At 51.0% G+C, this 20096-nt stretch overlaps 1 long non-coding RNA gene across 1 annotated transcript; it reads right to left on the bottom strand.

Moving 5' to 3' along the window:
- Positions 1-1478: 1478 nt before the first annotated feature.
- LOC113877155 lies at positions 1479-19956 on the bottom strand. The gene is made up of 3 exons (XR_003506705.1): positions 19858-19956; positions 10058-10228; positions 1479-1879 (listed from the first exon to the last, which is right to left on the bottom strand). It is a non-coding gene; the product is annotated as an uncharacterized LOC113877155 (long non-coding RNA).
- Positions 19957-20096: the final 140 nt, after the last annotated feature.

Below are 20096 nucleotides of genomic sequence, written 5' to 3' on the forward strand. Positions count from 1 at the left end.
GAAGGAGCCATAACCAAGCTTAGGGCTGTAGCCCCTGAGGTCATCCAGCTTTTCTCCCTCTGTTATTGTTTGTTATGTTGTTGCTCTCTGACTGTGCCCCATGGCTTGCAGGATTTTAGCTCCCCTACCAGGGATCAAACCCAGACCCTCAACAATAAAAGTTCAGAGTCCTAATCACTGTGCCAACAGGGAATTCTCTGTTCCCTCTGTTTGTGGAAAACTCAGGACCACCCCAGGTGGGCCTCACACCAATCCAACATTCCCTGATCCTCCGACCCTCGGGAGACCTGCCTTTCATAGGATCCAGCTTTGTCCTCTGCTAGGTCTGGCCCATGGACTTTATTCAGACTGGGCAGCCAGGCCAAGGTGTGGCTGAGCCACCCTCATTTTACAGAGAACACCAGGAAGGGTCTGTAAATCAAGCAGCCCCTGGTGGGAGCACCTGTGGCTTCCCTCCGTTCTTAGACCAATTGGAGGGTGGAGCAGTCCCGCAAAGTTGATGATTTTGAGAGATTAACAGTCCTATTCCATGGATAAGAAAGCCTAAAGAGAGGTGGAATGACTTGCCAAAAGACACACAGCTCCCTCTGGGCAGAGGTGAAATTTAAAACTGCTTTGTGTTCCTGTGTGTGTATTTTCTAATTGATCACTAGCTTTGTGCTCCTGCCTCACCCCTGCTGCTTTCAAAGGTTGGGAAAGCAAAGTATTTATTCTGGGGCCACATCTGGGCCTCTAGGAACTTCCAGAAATGTTCTGCTTAACTTCAGATGCACCTGTATGCATCTTTTCTTGGGAAAGAATGGGTCCACGGCTTTAGCAGACTCTCTAACCTTTGATCCTTTTCAGTGGGAGAAGATAGAAAGAGGCTCCTTGTGTTTGATGTCCTCCACCTCTTCCCTCCCTAACCTAGGAGTTGGGGGACCCTGCAGGTCTCATCCCCACCGTAGGCACTCCTGTGCCCCTACCCTGTGGCTCCTGGCATCTATGGCAGTGTGTCAACGTTTCCAACAACCTCCCTGCTGAGTTCTTCTTTGATACTCCCAGCATCTCTTAGAATCAGGCCCAAAGCCTAATTCCACCCATTTTCCCTGCTGGGTTGAGAGGTCCAAGGTGTTAGTGGCGTGTGTGGAAAGGAAATGGAGTTTTGTGGGCTCCCTCCCAGCTCCAAGTTGCTGCCAGCTCCTGGGAGGTTAAGGTAGGGAAGGGAAGGGAAGAGAGAGAAGGTGGGGGGCACCGAGAGAAAGAAGAGGTTGCTGCAGCCACTGCCCAGTCTCCACTGTGGAATGAACTCTGATTCCTCACATTCTTTCAGCCACTATCTCCTGAGCACCGGCTCTGTGCTCCAGGCCTCCAGATTGACCTGTTATTATTCTATGATCAGATCATCATTCTGAGCTGTCCACAGTATAGACAAGTGGGTTTCAATCTTTTTCTTTTAGGAGTGGAAAAGCCCGCAGAATTTTACCTGACAAATAAAAGTCAGTGCTTTTACATATGAATTTATTTTTGTCAATCAAAATGTATAACCTTTACTTACCACAAAATAATTCCGTGGGAACAATGCCGACATTTTGATGGACTAAAAATTTGAAACCCTGAATTACAGGTGATGGTTATGGTTTTAACTGAGAGCCAGCATTCAATTTATTTCTGCAGCAGTTTCTTTTAGTCAGTAATTAGAAAATACTGCACTTCATAGACATGCAGAGGCAAATGGTAAGTGTTTTAACATCTTGGTAGAAGTGTCAGGAGAAGCTTTATTCTGAGGTCTGCACAGAAATAAGTTATGCAGGACTTCCCTGGAAATCCAGTGGTTAAGAATCCATGCTTCCACTGCAGAGGGCATAGGTTCGATCCCTGGTTAGGGAAGTTTTGCATGCTGCAGAGAAAAGGAAAAGAAAAAAGTTGTACATGATGTGAAGGAAAAAAAAGTTCTGCATGCTGCGGCCAAAAAGCAAAAAAAAAAGAGTTATTCAACCAGCCCAGCCTAATGGCTTGTTTTTGGTTTGTTTGCTTTGGTTTTCTGCCTATGGTGATTTTATTATTGCTACAATGGCTTGTTAAAAGTTAGGGACTTCCTGGGCTTCCCTGATAGCTCAGTGGTAATGAATCTGCTTGCCAGTGCTGGAGATATGGGTTCAATCCCTAATCTGGGAAGATTCCCACGTGCTGCAAAGCAACCAGGCCCGTGAGCCACAACTACTGAGCCTGTTGTCTAGAGCTCAGAAGCCACAACTACTGAAGCCCACGTGCCCCAAAGCCTGTGCTGTACAATAGGAGAAGTCATGGCAATGAGAAGCTCACGCACTGCGACTAGAGAGTAGCCCCCTCTCACCACGACTAGAGAAAACCGAGCAGCAGTGAAGACCCAGCACAGCCAAAAATAAGGAAATAAAGATTGAAGGCAGGAGGAGAAGAGAACGACAGAGGACAAGATGGTTGATGGCATCACCAACTCCATGGACATGAGTTTGAGCAAGCTCCAGGAGATGGTGAAGGACAGGGAAGCCTAGCGTGCTGCAGTCCATGGGGTCTCAAAGGGTCAGACATGACTGAATGAACAACAAAAACATTAAAAGTAACATGTCACTTAAAAAAAATTAGGTTAGGAACTTCCCTGCAGTCCACTGGTTAAGACTTCGTGCTTCCACTGCAGGGGCATGAGTTCAATCCCAGGTCCAGGAACTAAAATCCCACATGCCATACGGTATGGGCAAAAAGTTTTAAAAACGGAAAAGTTAGCCTAGTCTGTTTCTCATCTCAGTCCTGCCACTAACTTGCTGAATGTCTTTGGATAAGACACATGTCCTCTCTGGGTACCAGTTTCCCCAATGGAACATCTGATTTCATCTAGAAAAGGAGGGTGTGTAGAGGTACTGGAGTGGGTTGGGGCGTGTGGGGTGATGCATGGAGCATATACGGAAGCTTCATTACTCATCCTCACCACCCATGCCCATCCAGTGCTGAGCCTAAAGAAGGGGCCACAAAACCACTGAACTGCCCAAGTTCAAAGGCAGAGGCGAGTTGCCATGGAGACATGCTTTGTTTCCTAACTGTCTGACTGCATCTGACAAGCAGAAAGCCAGCCAGATGGACACTGACCTAGGCGGGGAGAACCAGGATTTCCTGACCCCAAGATCCACAGGGCTCACTGCTCTCCAAGGAGAGCTGTCAGTTCTCAGTTCTCACCCCCAAATCAGGGGCATGACCAGCTTGGGCTGCCAGCTGATAAGGCTTCCTGTAGGGAGCTGCTGGGTGGGGGCCTCCAGGTGTTTGCAGACACCCACTCCACCAGTCCTAGGCAGGGAGGCTGGCCCTGTGCCCAAGGGCAGGGCTAGGAGGCAAGTGCCCACATTCAGGGCCTTCTGGAAGCTGGGGGAGGAGTCAAGATGTGTGGGCAGAGCTCCCTGCCCATGATCAGAAAGAAACATCTGGGTGTGGATTCTCAGCAGCACCCTCCACCCCCCAGCATCCTCACAGAACGAAAGAAAGTGAAGTCGCTCAGTTGTGTCCGACTCTTTGTGACCCATGGAGTGTAGCCTGCCAGACTCCTCCATCCATGGGATTTTCCAGGCAAGAATACTGAAGTGAGTTGCCATTTCCTTTTTCAGGGGATCCTCCTGACCCAGGGATCGAACCTGGGTCTCCCGCACTGCAGACAGAGTCTTTACCATCTGAGCCACCGGGGAAGCCCACCATCCATACAGGGGCCTACACAAACACACCAAGACACAAAGATAGGATGACAGACCCACATGCACATCAGTTCACACTGGCATACCCAAATACACAGATACACCAAAACACAAACCCAGATACACACAGACAATTCTGGGTACCCATAAACACCCAGGTACACTAAGATAGCCTGATGTCTAAACACACAGACACACAGATACAGAAATGTACCAAATTACACAGACATGCTGACACACACACACACATAGATATACAAATGCTCACACTCCCAGATGCACACTCATACAGACACCCACTGTACAAAAACAACACACACAGATACCCACTGGCCCATAAATCAGAGAGAGGTATACAGAAGGCCTTGTTACATAAATATAAACAAACGGTTACAAGGGGCAACATCGATACACAAAACCCAACACGGATGCAGGCAAGAGGAAGAGAGAGGAGTTAATACTTGGTGGGGGTCCATTCTGCACAGCCAGCATGAAAGGAGTTATATCTGTAGGATCTTTTTAAAATCCTTCCGACAATCTGTGAAGTTGGCAGTGTTATCCCCGCTTTTTACAGATGCGAAATGTAGGATATATGTGCTTATAAAAGGCCCAAACAATGCAGAAATAAATAGGGTAAAATGTGAAAATGCCTCTTCACACACATTCTCCACCCACTCCACACCACTGTTCATGTTAGTGGGCAGTATGCATATATTTTTCTATGCATTTACATACAAGCATTTCAAAATACTACAAATTTAGGGGGCTTCCCAGGTGGTCTAGTGGTGAAGACTGTGCTGCTAATGCAGGGGGCATGGCTTCACTCTCTGGTTGGGGAACTAGGATCCCACCTGCCTTGTGGTCCAAAAAAAAAGACAGAGAGAGACAGAGAGAGAGATCATAAACTGGAAAGTCTAAAAAATAATAAAAATACAAGTTTGAACATTTTCCAGGAAACCAACTCAGAGTGGTTAAGAAATGTGACCAAGGTCATAGAGCCAGTTAGCAGAATCAGGGTTTGGATTTAGCTCTGGCTCACTCCAAAATACTGTTTCTGCTGCCTCAGCCCACAGACAACCACAGAGACACAGATTCACAAAGGGGAGGCCCAGGGCAGGGGGAGGGGTGGCACCTCGGGGCTGGCCCAACAGGCTTTTTTCTGATTGCTCTGGGTCCCTTGGGTGGTTCCTCTGACTAAAGGCGTTGTCCCTGTAAATTCCTGTTAAGGGGCAGATATATTCCTGGGACGGGAACCTTTGAATCATTGACCCCGGGTGAGAACCAGGCAGGTGACTAAGTGATGCAGGCATGGCTCCAACTCTAGCTTCCCTGTCTCCTAACCTCTCAATCTCTTCACATGCCCTAAAGGGACCTTTTCTAAGGCTAACTCTGGACCTTGTCCCTCTCGCTGCTTAAATCCCTTCCTGTTGACTCCAGCATAAATCCCAGCCTCTTGGACACATGGAGTCCTTCGCTCTCTGGCTCACCTGCCTCTCCCCATTTTTCCTTTTGGTAAAGCACCTGTCCTTCAGGAGCAGCTCAAATGCTCCTTTTGTTGAGTCTTCCCTGACTCTTCTGTGCAAAATGCCCTCTGTTTCACCCCCTACCCTGCCGCATAGTGTGCTCACAGACACCCACCGTGACTTACAATCATCACCATCATGGCGTCTCTGCTGATGGACTGACCAGCTTCCAGAGCCTGCCCTATGTGTATTATATAACTGTTGTTGTGGTTTAGTCGCTAAGTCATGTCCAATTCTTTTGCGACCCCATGGACTATAGCCCGCTAGGCTCCTCTGTCCATGGGATTCTCCAGGCAAGAATACCAGAGTGGGTTACCATTTCCTTCTCCAGGGGATCTTCCCGACCCAGGGATTGAACCCATGTCTCCTGCATTGCAGGTGGATTCTTTACCGCCAAGCCACCAGGGAAGCCCCAATTATATAATTGCCTCCCTTAATCTTTACAACAGCCCTAAAGAGATAAAAAGTCTTTTCCCCATTTTGCAGATGGTTAAATGGAGTCACAGAGAATTTAAGTCCCTTCTTTAAGGTCTGATTTTCTCAAAAGTCAGTCCCTGGCCATATCATGTACCACCACGTTATTGCAAACATGTTTCCCTTGCCCTCCCAGCTAGACTAGAAGCCCCGGAGGACAAGGACTCAGCTCTTTCATCTCTGAATCTCTGGTGCCGGCACTGGACAGAGGCGAGGGGCTCAGTGAATGGTTGTTGAATGAGCACTCCATCCATCCCCCCGAGTGACAGAATAAGAGAGGATAGGAGAGGAGACATTTGGGGGACTTGGGCACCCTGGGAATGTCCCTGCTGGATGGGATTCCCCCAGGAAGTCGTTGAAAGCAAGAGTTCCCTCGAATCAGGATGTGGGTGCCCCTAGAGCCTGGAGATATCTGTGTAGACCCTGCTGGGAGAGTAGGTGTCCTCTGGCTCCTCCACATGTCCCTCCCATCAGGAAGCTCTCAGCCTATCTGTTATTAAATATTTACTGTTTCCCACTCTGCTTGGCTTGGTCCCAGGCGCTGGAGGAGGGGACGGACCAGAGAGCAGGAGACAGGGACATACACAGTTAATGACCACCTACTACGTGCCATGGAATCCTCTCAACAGCCCTGCAGTTGGATCCTCAGCCCTGTTTTTGCAGCCAGGGAAATGAGGCTCAGAGAGGGGAAGAAACTGGTTCCAAGTCACGCAGCCAGTGAGCCAAGATCCAGAGTCAGGTGTGTGCTCCTCGATTCCCCTGCATCTTACCGCCCACCCCAGAGCCAGGGAGGATGTGGGCTGACTCAGAGGAGACTCAAGGAGGCCATTTTTGAGGTGGGTCTGTGGCTGGAATACAGCCTGCCCTGGCGGATATCTGACAACAACAGCTTGCATTTATCCAGCACTTTCCCTTCCATTAGCTCATCCAGCCCTCCCTAACATCCCCTCGGGTGCCTATTAGTACCTCCATTTGACAGATGAGGGATGGAGGCTCCATGAGGTCAAATGACTTTCCCAAGGTTGTACAGCGACTGCAGACCCTCATCCTTCTCCTGCATTTCCCTGCTGCCTTCACTTCTGCCTCCTCCCAGCAGTCCTCCATGCTGCCCCAAGAGAGCTCCCTAAACCCAACCATGGGGAATTCCCTGGCCTTCTAGTGGTTAGGCCTCAGCTCTTTCACTGCTGAGCGCCTGGGTTCAATCCCTGGTCAGGAAACTAAGATCCCACAAGCCACCTGACGCAGCCAAAAGTAAAATTAATTAATTAATTAATGCGATTAAATGTTTAAAGTAAATAAATAACCCCAACCATGAGCCTCCACCGCTACGGGCCCGGCCAGTCTCTGCGCTCATACGGCACATGGACGCGCCTTTGCCTGTGGCTCGTGCCTCAGCACTCCCTGATTCAGTCACCTTTCAAGCTCCCACTCAGCCTACAAGTGCCAACTCAAATGCCCCTTCTCTCGAAAGATTTCCTAGACTGGCTTTCTCCATACAAACCTCTAAGAGAACAATTATCTTATTATATTAAATTGCTTGTCTCCATCCTCAGACTGTGAGCTCCTTAAGGGCAAAGACAATGATTTTTCAAGTCTGTCTTCCCTGCACATAGCTTTGCATTCTCAGTAAGAACTTGTTGAATTAATGGATGACATTCTGAAGGTTGGGCCCAGTGGAAGATGATGAGGCCTTAAAAGAAAAGGCACAAGAGTGTGGGTGTGGGGGGAACTTCCCTAGTGGTTCAGTGGTTAGGACTTCGCCTTCCAACGCAGATGGTGTGGGTTCAATCCCTGGTCAGGGAGCTAAGATCTCACATGGGGCAAAAAAAAAAACAAAGAAGAAAAAAATTAAAAATTCAAGATATAGGGATGTCAAGAAGAGAAACTAGTATTTGGGGTGGGGAGAAGGGCTGGGATTTTTCTTTTGGACATTTTGAGTCTGAAGTGTCACTAGGACATCCAGCTGTATGTGCCAAGCAGGTAGGAGTTGGGAGTGGGGTGGGGAGGAAAACTTACCAGGAAGAAAAGATACTAACAGCAACTGCCAGGAACTGACTGCTGGCTATATGTCAGACCCAGTGCTGAAGGCTTTACGTGCATTATCCCATGCTTTATGTATATTATCCCGTATAGCTCAGACAGTAAAGAATCTGCCTGCAATGCAAGAGACTCAGGTTCAGTCCCTGGGTCGGGAAGATCCTCTGGAGAAGGGAATGGCAATGCACTCCAGTATTCTTTCCTGGAGAATCCCATGGACAGAGGAGCCTGGTAGGGTACAGTCCAAGGGGTTGCAAAGAGTCAAGACACGATTGAGCAATTAACACTGCTACTACTATCCCATTTGATCCCCAGAAGATAGGTAATATCAACCCATTTGATGGAGGAGGAAGTTAAGGCTCAGAGAAGTAATTTATCCAAAGTTACATGGCTAGTAAAAGGCAGAGGCAGGATTTGAACCAGGTCCATTCGATGCCAAAGTCCAGACACTTAATTACTCCTCCATATGGTAGACTATGAAAGTTTATAGAACACATACCTTTAAGGGGCACGGTCGGAAGGTGAGATCAGAGAGGGAACCATTCAAGAGATAGAAGGAAAACCATCAGGGTGGTATCTGAGGCCAAGAAAAGAGCTCCAAGAAGGGCCAGGTCGGCAGTGCTTACCGTCCCTGAGAGATCAGGGTGGGGTAAGGGATTTAGCAACTAAGTTAAGGCAACCTTCCAGAGAGCTGCTTCCACGTGCTGCTTCGGGGAGTCCGTAATAGGACCTGCTGAGTGGGAGGTGAGAAAGTGGAGGCGGTTGGCTAGAAAGAGAAGGAGAGAGCAGGGAAGGAAGAGAGCACCCTGTGGGTATGTGGGCCTAGGAGGGCGGGGCAAACAGGTTTGGGCTGGCCCGGAAATACTGGGGAAGGGATGCTCGGCTGGTGGGAGGAGGGGGCAGTGAGCATTTGAGCATTTTAGGTTGAGTCAGCCTCAGCGACTAGACTCAAGGACACCCTCACTCTCTTCCCTGATGGCCCCTCCTCCTCCAAGCCATCCCCATCTCTCAGGCCAGGCCACATTAGCCTCATTCATGCTCCCCTCTCCCTCCCCCACCACTCCCCAGAGGTTGTTCAGGACCAGCCACCCCCACGTCCAGTCTGCTGTCTCACCGCCTGGCCCAGCCTGGTGAGGCAGGCGGGGAGGAGTGTCCAGGCAGGAAAGGGCTGAGTCACTCGGCCACGCATCTGGTCTCAGATCTCATCTCGATACCCAGATGAAAGGGGCAGGAAGGAAGAGGGCTCCGCCCCCCACAAGCTCTCCTGGCCTGTCCTCACTTTGCCAGGTTGGGAGAGGAGCCCCGTTGTCACGTTAGCAACCACCATTTGCTGCTTCACCCCCTCCGGCTGGGGTCCTTTGCTGCTCTGCTCGCCTTGAAAAAGTAGGGTCTGGCCGTCACCTTCATTTCACCAGTGAGGAAGTTCAGAGAGACACAGGGGCTTGGGCAAGGTCACACAGATTGGAAGGCTGGCCCGCTGGCGTCCTCATTCGGTATTCCGGGGAACACAGAATGGGGTGGTGTTTGGAGACAGTGGACCAAGGTGTGAGGGGCTCAGACATGCCAGTGGGTGATGCCTGCAGAAGCTGGGTGGCGGGAGGCACTGGGCTCCTGCTCCTGCCAAAATGGCCTCTCCTCCAGTCCCAGCGGAGGGCAGACCCTCCTTCCTCCACTCCTTGCTCCACCCTTGCTGTTGCTGGCTCAGCTCGGACCCACCCCCTACCTCATTCCTCAGCATCTCCCATCCTCTCTGCACTTTGCCACGCTGAGAGGAATAGCAGGGGCCTTGGCAGGCCATGCCTGCCATCCTGCACCCTGCCAGGGCACAGTGTTCCCATTGTCTTGAGCATCGAGAGGTGTCCAGGTCCTGGCAAGGGGTGGGGGATCATGCCAGGCTTCTCCTGTCTCCAGGGGCCGCTCAGCAGCTTTCTGTGGGGCCCAGGCTGTTTGTCCACACAACATCCAGAGTGCCATTGGGCAAGTCACAGAGGAGCAAGCAAATCAGCATTCTCCCATAGACCCGGACCATCCCTGATATTAACTTTTGATTGATTCAATTGCATTTAATGTGGTTAGAGTCACAGCTGTGCCACTTGCTGTATGACCTTGGGCAAATGTCTAGACTCCTCTTTCTTCCTCTTTAAAACAGGAATAGCAATGGTAACAACTCCCTACCAGAGTGGTTGTCAGAGTTGATTTAGATAATGCCTAAAGCAGGTAACAAAAATACACTTAGTATTATTGGGGGATATCTGATTACAGACTGAATTCAGGCTCAAAGAGAATCTGAGAAATGCAGAAAAGCCCTATGTTGTAAATCAAACTCACCTGTAATTCCACCCAGACGCACCTTCTTGTGATGACTTTCTTACCCAGAGTGGAGTTGCCCTCTCTCACCCTCCAAGAGAATGACCCCTGTGCTTCCCGGCTGGGCAGGTAGTGTTGGGGGTGGATATGGTCTGCATTTTCTGAATCCTCTCTGAGCCTCAGCTTCCCCGTCTGGAAAGGAAAGGGTTGAAGTAATCAGGGAAGATAAATAGATTTAATTTCCTATACAAACTGCTGCCTCAAATGGCTCTGGGTTCAGAGTGCCATGATCAATTAAGCATGTCTGCCATGGATGCAGCGGCTGCAGAATGGAGCAGTGGTGTATACACGTACCCTGAGTAGCCAGAGAAGAGCCTAAGAAATCCCTAAGAACCCCTTCAGTTTTTAATACTCTAAAAACCTTTCCCCCTTTTCATTCTATTAATACTCCCAGTTTTAGATCCTGGCTTCCTCTGGGAAATGGGGAGGGAATCCTTGCTTCTTCTCCCACTTCACACCTGTCTTCAGCAAGCTTCTGGGGTCTGGTACCCAAAATAGCTCCTACTTAACATTCTCCAAGTTGTACCTTCTCTGCAGAGGCCAACTTAAGGCTCTCGCCAAGTCAGGCTCCAAATGGGGGAACTGGAGAGGGAGGAGGATTTGGGTGTTTCCTTCACTAAAAATGAAACATGCAAACTGCAAGTCTGCTAGCAGCCATTCCTCACCAGCCCAAGCTCGGACATTTGAATATTAAATAACTCCGTGCAAATGAATACAAATGAGCACCTCTTCTCTCCTTGCCCCTGCAATTCTTTGGGCAGTAGGGCTTTCAGTCCAACCTGAGTGGATGGGTCTAGGGTCCAGATAACCCTCCCGGCAGGTGAGAAAGAACAGGGCCTAAAGGACTCCACTGAAAGATTTACCAGCTTCTGTTCTGGCATGAGGGCTCTGTGAAGGGGATCTGAGCTCAGTAAGGGGACGGAGGTCAAAGAGAGCTGGGGACTTTCAAGGGACAGGGGTGACCTCAATCAAGGGGGAGGCCCTCTGTAAAAGAGGAAGGACTCAGTGGTGAGGGGGCTGCTGAGGAAGGGGGAATAAATCTCAAGAATCTGAGGCATGGTCCCACTGCCCATCCCTTCTCCCTCTCCCAGTCCTGGAGGCCTGCCAAGGGCTATAACCTGAGGGGTAAGCGAGGTGGTCCCTGAGATCCCTGGCTAGGGCCATCCCAGGGTTCCAAATTGCCTTTCTGGACCTCCGAGGTGAGAGGAAACACCCAGGAAATGAGAAAACCTGGAGAGACTCTCAAGTCCACAGTGACCCCAGGCCAGACTACCCTCTCACTGGCTTCCAGGGCCTTGCTCTCAGCCCTGACTCCTGAGCCCCTAAGACCTCACAGTTTGCTGCTGAGGACTGTTTGGTGTTGCCTGCCTGAGCCCCCACCCCCCCACACTGGGCCCCACCCCCATCACTGAGCCCCCATTCCCTTCGCTGAGCCTCCAACCCCCTTCACTGAGCCCATCCTCTCACTGATTCCATATCTCCCTAATGGAACCTTCCACCCTGAGACCAATGCTGCATCCCCAGTCTGGTACACCCATTTCAGCATGTCCTTGTCTTTGTCATGGTCCAGGGCACAGGCCATGAGACAGAGGAGCCAGAGGCAAAGGGATCAATAATAGCCTGGAAGGAGAGCCCAGCTAAGGGCCTTCTTGGTCAGGTTCCATGATGGCTCTGGGCCCGCTCTGCCAGTGAGATGGATGTTGGGATGACACTGCAGGCAGAGAGGCAGCCCTCACCCGCTCACCCACAGCTTGCCAAGATTCAAGCCAGGGGCTGCAACACAAGAGCAGGCATCAGTTCCACCCTGATCCCCTGAACAAGCGCTGCGCTGTGCACATCCTTCCCATCCCCTCCACCGCTCCCCTCAGGCCCGCCCAGGGTTGGTCAGGGCCACACAGGAAGGCCGGAAACAGGACACCCAGGCAGCAAGGGAAAAAGGCTGTGAGCTGCAGGGTCAGGGACACAGAGTCAGACCTGCAGGCAGAGAGACTGTGGCTCACACTCCCAAGTCTGGAGTGGTGGGATGGCCACGGGGTGTTCCAGGCATCTCCAGGACACAGAGAAGCAAACCCACAGTAGGGAGACCCAAGTCAGGGAGGTGGGAGCCGATGGTGATCCTTAGTGCCCTGGACAGGGGCACGAGGGTCACAAGCCCCACGGCACAGCCCACCTTTGGACAGAGCCCCAAGGCTCCGTGGCTGACTTCACTTACTTCGGTCTCAGAAGAGCCACCACAGCTCAGCCCTGCCAGCCCTGTGTGGGGCACTGTCCCCAGCTTCATTGAAGCAGCTGAAATCAGGGTCTGGATTCAAGGGAGTTGTATATGCTCTAGATGCCTGGTTCACCCACAGTCCTGGGAGTTAGGAAGCTTTACTATGAGGAAAGCTAGTGGAGGTGATGGAATTCCAGCTGAGCTATTTCAAATCCTAAAAGATGATGCTGTGAAAGTGCTGCACTCAATATGTCAACAAATTTGGAAAACTCAGCAGTGGCCACAGGACTGGAAAAGGTCAGTTTTCATTCCAATCCCAAAGAAAGGCAATGCCAAAGAATGCTCAAACTACCGCACAATTGCACTCATTTCACATCCTAGCAACATAATGCTCAAAATCTTTCAAGCTAGGCTTCAACAGGACATAAATGGAGAACTTCCAGTACAAGCTGGGTTTAGAAAAGGCAGAGGAACCAGAGATCAAATTGCCAACATCCATTGGAAAAAGAAAAAGAATAGGCATAAGAAAAAAGCAAAAGAATAAAAAAAAAAAAAAACACTTCTGCTTCATTGACTAGGCTAAAGCCTTTGACTGTGTAAATCACAAAAAACTGGACAATTCTTAAAGAAATGAGAGTGCCAGACCACCTTACCCGTCTCCTGAGAAACCTGTATGCAAGCCAAGAAGCAACAGTTAGAAGCAGACATTGAACAATGGACTGGTTCCAAATTGGAAAAGGAGTACATCAAGGCTGTATATTGTCACCCTGCTTATTTAACTTCTATGCAGAGTACATCATGAGAAACGCCAGGTTGGATGAATCACAAGCTGGAATCAAAAGTGCCAGGAGAAACAACAACCTCAGATACGCAGATGATACCATTTTATGGCAGAAAGCCAAGGGGAGCCTCTTGATGAAGGTGAAAGAGGAGAGTTAAAAATCTGGTGTAAAACCCAATATTCAAAAAATGGCATCTGGTCCCATCGCTTCATGGCAAATAGATGGGGGAAAAATGGAAACAGTGACAGATTTTTTTCCTGGGCTGCAAAATCACATGGACAGTAACCACAGCCATGAAATTAAAAGACGCTTGCTTCTTGAAAGAAAAACTATGACAAACCTAGACAGCATATTAAAAGGCAGAGACATCACTTTGCCAACAAATGTCTGTATAGTCAAAGCTATGGTTTTTCCAGTAGTCATACAGATGTGAGAGCTGGACCATAAAGAAGGTTGAGCACCAAAGAATGATTCTTTCGAACTGTGGTGCCGCAGAAGACTCTTGAGAGTCCCTTGGACTACAGGGAGACCCAACCAGTCATTCCTAAAGGAAATCAACCCTAAATATTTATTGAAAGGATTGATGCTGAAGCTGATGCGCTAATACTTTGGCCACCTGATGTGAAGAGCCGACTCACTGGAAAAGACCCTGATGCTGGGAAAGATTGAGGGCAGGAAGAGAAGGGAGCAACAGAGGATGAGATGGTTGGATGGCATCACTGACTCAATGGGCATGACTTGGAGCAAACTCCAGGAGCTAGTGAAGGACGGGGAGCCTGGCATGCTGCAGTTCATGGGGTCATAAAGAGTCAGACACAACTTAGCGACTGAACGACAACAACATAATCTGAACCAAGTTGCCCAATTGCCCTGCCACTAACTGGACCAGAGGTGAGTCTGGATCTCACTCAGCTGGCCATAAATTGCCCTCCAGGAGTCAGATTCACTGAACAAAGCAGATCATCTCTTGGAGAATAAGGGAGCAGCCCAGAAAGAAGCATGGACAGGGTCACGAGATCATAGGAGCCAAGCTGAGCAAGGAGTCTAGGCATGCAGGACGTGCAGGAAGGACAGAAGTAAAGGCTCAGAATGACCGAGCCTCTGTGACACTAAAGGTCAGACTTGGGAGCCTGCAGCTGTGACCAACACAAGGCTCCAGGTCAGGGGAGCTGTTTGCTTCCTGAACACCTCTGGTGACCTGGGAGGCCTGGAGATGAGGGCCACCTCCCTGTCTTCCTTAAGCCCCATTTCCTGAAGCCCAGGGGCTTTCCTGGTGGCTCAGATGGTCAAGAATCCACCTGCAATTCAGGAGACCTGGGTTCGATCCTTGGGTTGGGAAGATTCCCCTGGAGAACGGCATGACAACCCACTCCAGTATTCTTGCCTGGAGAATCCCTGTGGACAGAGGAGCCTGGCGGGCTACAGTCCATAGGGTCGCAAAGACTGAGTCGCTCTTAGACTGAGTGACTAAGCACAGCACCTGAAGCCCAGGGTGAGTGTTTCCGTGGTCCTCATCTGAAGGAGACAAAGGGACACCGCTTCTCCGCTCCTGCCTCTCTGGCTCTTCCCAGCCCATCCAGAGGGGGCCACAAAGGGTAGTAAGAGTCCTGGACCTGAAGTCCAAGATGAGATTCGAGTCCTGTTTTGCCAGGTATCTGGCTCTCAGAATCTCAGTATTCTCCTTAGAAATACGGGGAGTAAGGCCTGCCCTGGGGGCTGTTGGGAGAGTGAAATGAGATTGCAGTGAAGAGCTTGTTCCAGCCTCTCCCTGGGGGTCCGCCGTCCATGCTCCTTCTGGCTCTTGGTCCTGTTTCATTTTTCCCATCCCTGTACCAGAAAGGCATCCAGGACTTCCATCAATATGAGACCCTCACTCCAATCAGACTCCCTTAGGCTGGGAGGCGGCTCCAGACACTTCCCCCAGAGTCTAGGGTTCTGATCTAAAAAAGGAGGCCTCCAGGGGACATAGGTCAGACGAACGGTGGAACGGTGGAATTTCAAAACTTGGGACCGCATAGCACAGAGAACTCTGCTCAATATTCTGTAATAACCTTACAGGGAAAAGAATTTGAAAAAAAAAAGATACATGTATATGTATAATTGAATCATTTTTCTGTACACTTGAAACTAACACAAAATTGTTAATCAACTATACTTTAATATAGAATATGTAAAGCAATTATCCTTCAATAAAAAATAAATTTAAAAATAGAGAGAGAGAATAAAAATTAAAACAAACAAAAAACTTGTGACCAGCTAGCACAGAGATTGCTCCATGTGGCTCCTTAGTCACATTTTCCCTCAACCCAGTGCCTCAGTCCATGGGAGGGGGCCCCCAGAAAGGAAGCCGGGCTTCGGTTAGAACAGCAAGTCTGCCAGGCCCTGGGGCACACGTGAGTCTGTATCACCTCCGTTCTGGGTATGACGCCCCATGGGAACTGCCTTGAGCCACCTTTCCTCATTTCTACTCTTACCTCATCACCTTTATGCCTTTTTCTCTGGGACCAGTGGCCAGTCAGCCCCAGACTAACCCCCCACCCCTCAACCCAGCCCCTATAAGCATGAGCTCCGGAGCTCAAGAGACTGGTGTTCAAATCCTGCCTCAGCTACTCCCCGACTGTGACCTGGGCAAGCTGTCTCACCTCTGAGCAAGACTGGAGTGAATGAAATGACAACACAGGAATAGCCAAGCCCTTCCTCCTTTCCTGAGCCCTGGACTGGGACCACTGATGGGGAGGAGGCCAGGGGTCTTACCCTGAGTGGTAGAAGTCATGGGATCAAATGCACGTGCCTACCATGGGAACTGCTGTGGTCACTGCGGTACTTTGAGCCCACGTTTTCATTTGTCAATTGGAGGTACAACTGCTGAGCTAATGTTAGGGCTCCTTCTCTGATCACAGAAGGCTACCTGGAGGAAGTGACAGAGACTCCGTTTGGGTGGAAAGAAGGCAAACTGCACAGAGGGGACTGCCCTTCAAGACAGGAGGCTGGTGGGGGAGGGGCAGGGATGGCAGGGAGGTGAGTCACCAGGAAGGGAGGGGGACACAGAGGCTGGGGTTTTTGAAGGCTCAGGGGTCAGTGGGTAGAGGTGGCTCGATGTGGACTCACAAACGTTCAAACCTGATCTCAGAAGACTGCTAGCAACACAGTTACACAAGCCCTTGTCCACCTGGTCCCACCAATGCACACTGGAAACACACTCAGAGACATTCACACACTCCTGTAGCTCAGGACATTCACGGAGTCACCCCCAGACACAAGCACACACTCAGGGACACTCACACACTCCTGTACGCTCAGGACATTCACGGAGTCACCCCCAGACACAAGCACACACTCAGGGACATCCACACACTCCTGTATGCTCAGGACACTCACGGAGTCACCCCCAGACACAAGCACACACTCAGAGACATTCACACACTCATCCATGCGTAACTATATCCACACCTTCAGACACCTTCATACAAGCTCCTGTCGACAACATCCACATGTACAAGGGCAAACACAAAGGCACACACTTGCACACTCAAGTGCACTCACAGAGACACAAAAAGGAACGCACTCAGGCCCAGGGATACTCTGGCACACTGAGAGGTATCTGTGCACTGTGCACGGGGGCACACCAAGACACCCTCAGTGACACACATTCTTGCACATTTGAGTACGTTCTCACAGTCAAAGCCACACACTTGTATGCACACGCCTGTAGGACTCTGGAACATTCACGGATGTTCGGTCAGGTATAGCACGGCCAGGTACACTCACACAGTCTCCCCAACCCACCGGTGCAGCCACCACCACCCCCTCCAGCCAACCGGGCTGAACTCTCTCTCCACCCACTTCCCACCATCCTCTGGGGCCTCGGGGGCCTCCCTCCGGAGCTGGGGGAGGGGATGGGGCGGGGTTTGCCCTGCTGATGTGGCAACTCCACTCACCTGCGGCTGGCCGCACCCTCTCCATGGAGAAAAGCTTAAAGGAGCAGGAATCCCCCGGGGCTATAAACCAACCCCCCCAAACCCAGGTCTCTGCCCTTGTTTCTCTGATGCAAAAAGCGAGCTCTAGCGATGGTTCAGACGATGAATGGGACTGGCAACCAGGACTCCAGTGCTAGGAGCCGGCTGGCGAGGGGACGCTGGTGCTGGGAACAGGAAGACTGGGTTCCAGGCTCAGCCCACCTCCACCAGTCCTGGCCGGCTGCCTGCGGAACCTGCTTCTCCTCACTGTTCCCCATCACCCTGCCAGGCACTCCCATCCCCTGGCAGTCCTGTCTCCTAGCCAGCTGCACAGGCCCGAGCCAGAAACACACACACAGTCACTGCAACCTGTTGACCCAACCTTCCCAGTTTCCCTCAAACCTAGGCTGGAAGGAGACAACCTGTGCCGTGGGAATCCCAGCTCTGCTACTTCCCAGCTCTGTGACTTAAGGCAGGCCACTGCTCTCCTCTGAGCCTCAGTTTCCTCATGTAGAAATGGGGTGATGGTCACACCTACCTCCCAGGATTGGATTGGTGAGCGAATTAAACAATAAAGGTGGAGGCTTCAGGGTCATGCCCAGGGACTCAGGACAGGCTTGGTGAATGAAGGGAAGACACATGAAGGACTTGTTGGATACACAGAGCTGGGCCATGTCTCCCCTGCTGAAGCCTCTCTGATCTCGTCACGTCTTGGGGGATCCTACAGGACCAGCTACTCCCAGATTTCCTGTTAGTTTTGCTGCTGCTTCCAAAGCCCCTGATCACTACCATGGTGAGAGGAAGGAAGGCCCAGCTGGTGGGCAGGTGACAGGTGTGGAGAGGGGTCAAGGGGGCACAGCCATGCCCGTGGGAGCCACCAGTCTGATGGGGAAGATACAGCTCAGCTCTGCTCCTGTTTAATCAGACCCAGTCTGTCCTGAGGCCAAGACTAGCTAGTGGGGGAGATATGGCCCTGCCCCAAGAGTTCCAAGTCTGATGTGGGAAACAGCCTAATCCAAGAGCACTCTGGTGGCTAGGGAAGACACTCCCTGGCCCAGCCCCGCAAACTACTTGGGGAGACATACACTTCCCCTGGGAGTCCCAGTCTGATGGGGACAATTCACCCTCTCTAGGGGTTCCCAGGCTGGGAAAGGAGACACAACTGTTCTCAAGGACCTTAAGTCACAACAGAAGAGAGAGCCTGCATACCTCGGACACAAAGGTACCTCAGACACTGAGAAGCAGAAGTGAGCACAGATGAATGCGGCTCTGTGCACGTGCCTCTTGCATATGACTGTGACTCTGTGCGTGCGTGTGACTCCGTATGTGACTGTTGCCTCTGATTCTGAGATTAGGCATGTGCCTCTGAGTTGAGGCCGTGCTTCCATTCAGTGAGTGGACCCAGTTGTGTCTAATCACTCTTCAAAGGCCATGCATTCACTGAACATTCACTGAACATTCACCAGTCCCAGTTGCTGGGCCCCGCCCAGGGATGCTATGCAGCCTTCAAGAGGTGCAGTTTCCGCTTTCAGAGGCATCACTACAAAAAGCGGTGGATGAAGCACTGAAAAAGCAATCTCCTGTGCTGCCATCTGTTTAGAAGCACAGGGGGCGGCAGGTGCATAGGGAAGGTGGACTTCCTGGAAGAGGTGATATTTAAGCTGTGCCCTATCAGGGTTTATAGCTGAGGGAAAGGCTGTTCTAATTAGAGGGAACAGGACTTCCCTGGCAGTCCAGTGGTTAAGAATCTGTGCTTCCACTCCAGGGGGCATGGGTTCAATCCCTGATCCAGAAACTAAGATCTCACATGCCCTGTGGTACTGACAACAACAACAACAACAAAAAAAACCACCAAAAAAAAACCCAACAACAACTAGAGGGAACAGCATGTGCAAAGGCCGTGTGGACCTGGGAAGAGAGCCCAGAAAAGGTTTTTCTGGAGGAAGTGACTGGGTGAGATTTTGGAAGAAGTAGGTAGACAAGCAGAGAAGGTAATGGCACCCCACCCCAGTACTCTTGCCTGGCAAATCCCATGGAGGGAGGAGCCTGGTAGGCTGCAGTCCATGGGGTCGCTGGGAGTCGGACACGACTGAGCAACTTCACTTTCACTTTTTACTTTCATGCATTGGAGAAGGAAATGGCAACCCACTCCAGTGTTCTTGCCTGGAGAATCCCAGGGACGAGGGAGCCTGGTGGGCTGCCGTCTATGGGGTGGCACAGAGTCGGACACGACTGAAGTGACTTAGCAGCAGCAGCAGCAGGTAGACAAGGAGAAGGCATAGCTTCAGTTTAGTGGGTGGAGGGTGTGGTATAGACTAGCCAGAGGAAGTCGGCTGGCCTGAGCCTGTCAGTCACTCCAGACCCTTTGTGACCCTTTGGACTGTAGCCCACCAGGCCACTCTGTCCATGGGATCTTTCAGGCAAGAATACTGGAGTGGGTTGCCATGCCCTCCTCCAGCGGATCTGATTTTCATGACCCAGGGATCGAACCCGTGTCTCTTGCATTGCAGGTGGATTCTTTACCCCCTGAGGTAACAGGGAAGCCGTACTGTACCTAGGGGTGGAAAGGCAGTATACAGAGGAACCTGAGGGTCTGAAGGGGAACCTGCACTTCCAGAGAGAGGAGACAGCTGCTGAGCGGTGGGTTTAGGGGGTGAGCTCCTCGACTAGCCTCTGGGCTCTCCTAGGAGAGAGACCCAGCCCAGGGAGCCTGGGGAAGGCCTCCCAAGTATCCTTAGCAGTAAAGGGAATTGAATAATAGCTCCCTCACAGGGCAGAGGGTAGAACTATCAATACAGTAAATGCACTTACTCAAGTCGCTTTCCGCTGAGCTCTGCAAGAGCGCCATTTATTCCTCTCAGTTCAGTTCAGTCGCTCATTTCGTGTCCGACTCTTTGCGACCCCATGAATTGCAGCACGCCAGGCCTCCCTGTTCATCACCAACTCCCGGAGTTCACTCAAACTCACGTCCATCGAGTCGGTGATGCCATCATCCTCTGTTGTCCCCTTCTCCTCCTGCCCCCAATCCCTCCCAGCATCAGTCTTTTCCA

This window comes from Bos indicus x Bos taurus, chromosome 2, assembly GCF_003369695.1.
Source record: "Bos indicus x Bos taurus breed Angus x Brahman F1 hybrid chromosome 2, Bos_hybrid_MaternalHap_v2.0, whole genome shotgun sequence".
NCBI classification, from domain to species: domain Eukaryota; kingdom Metazoa; phylum Chordata; class Mammalia; order Artiodactyla; family Bovidae; genus Bos; species Bos indicus x Bos taurus.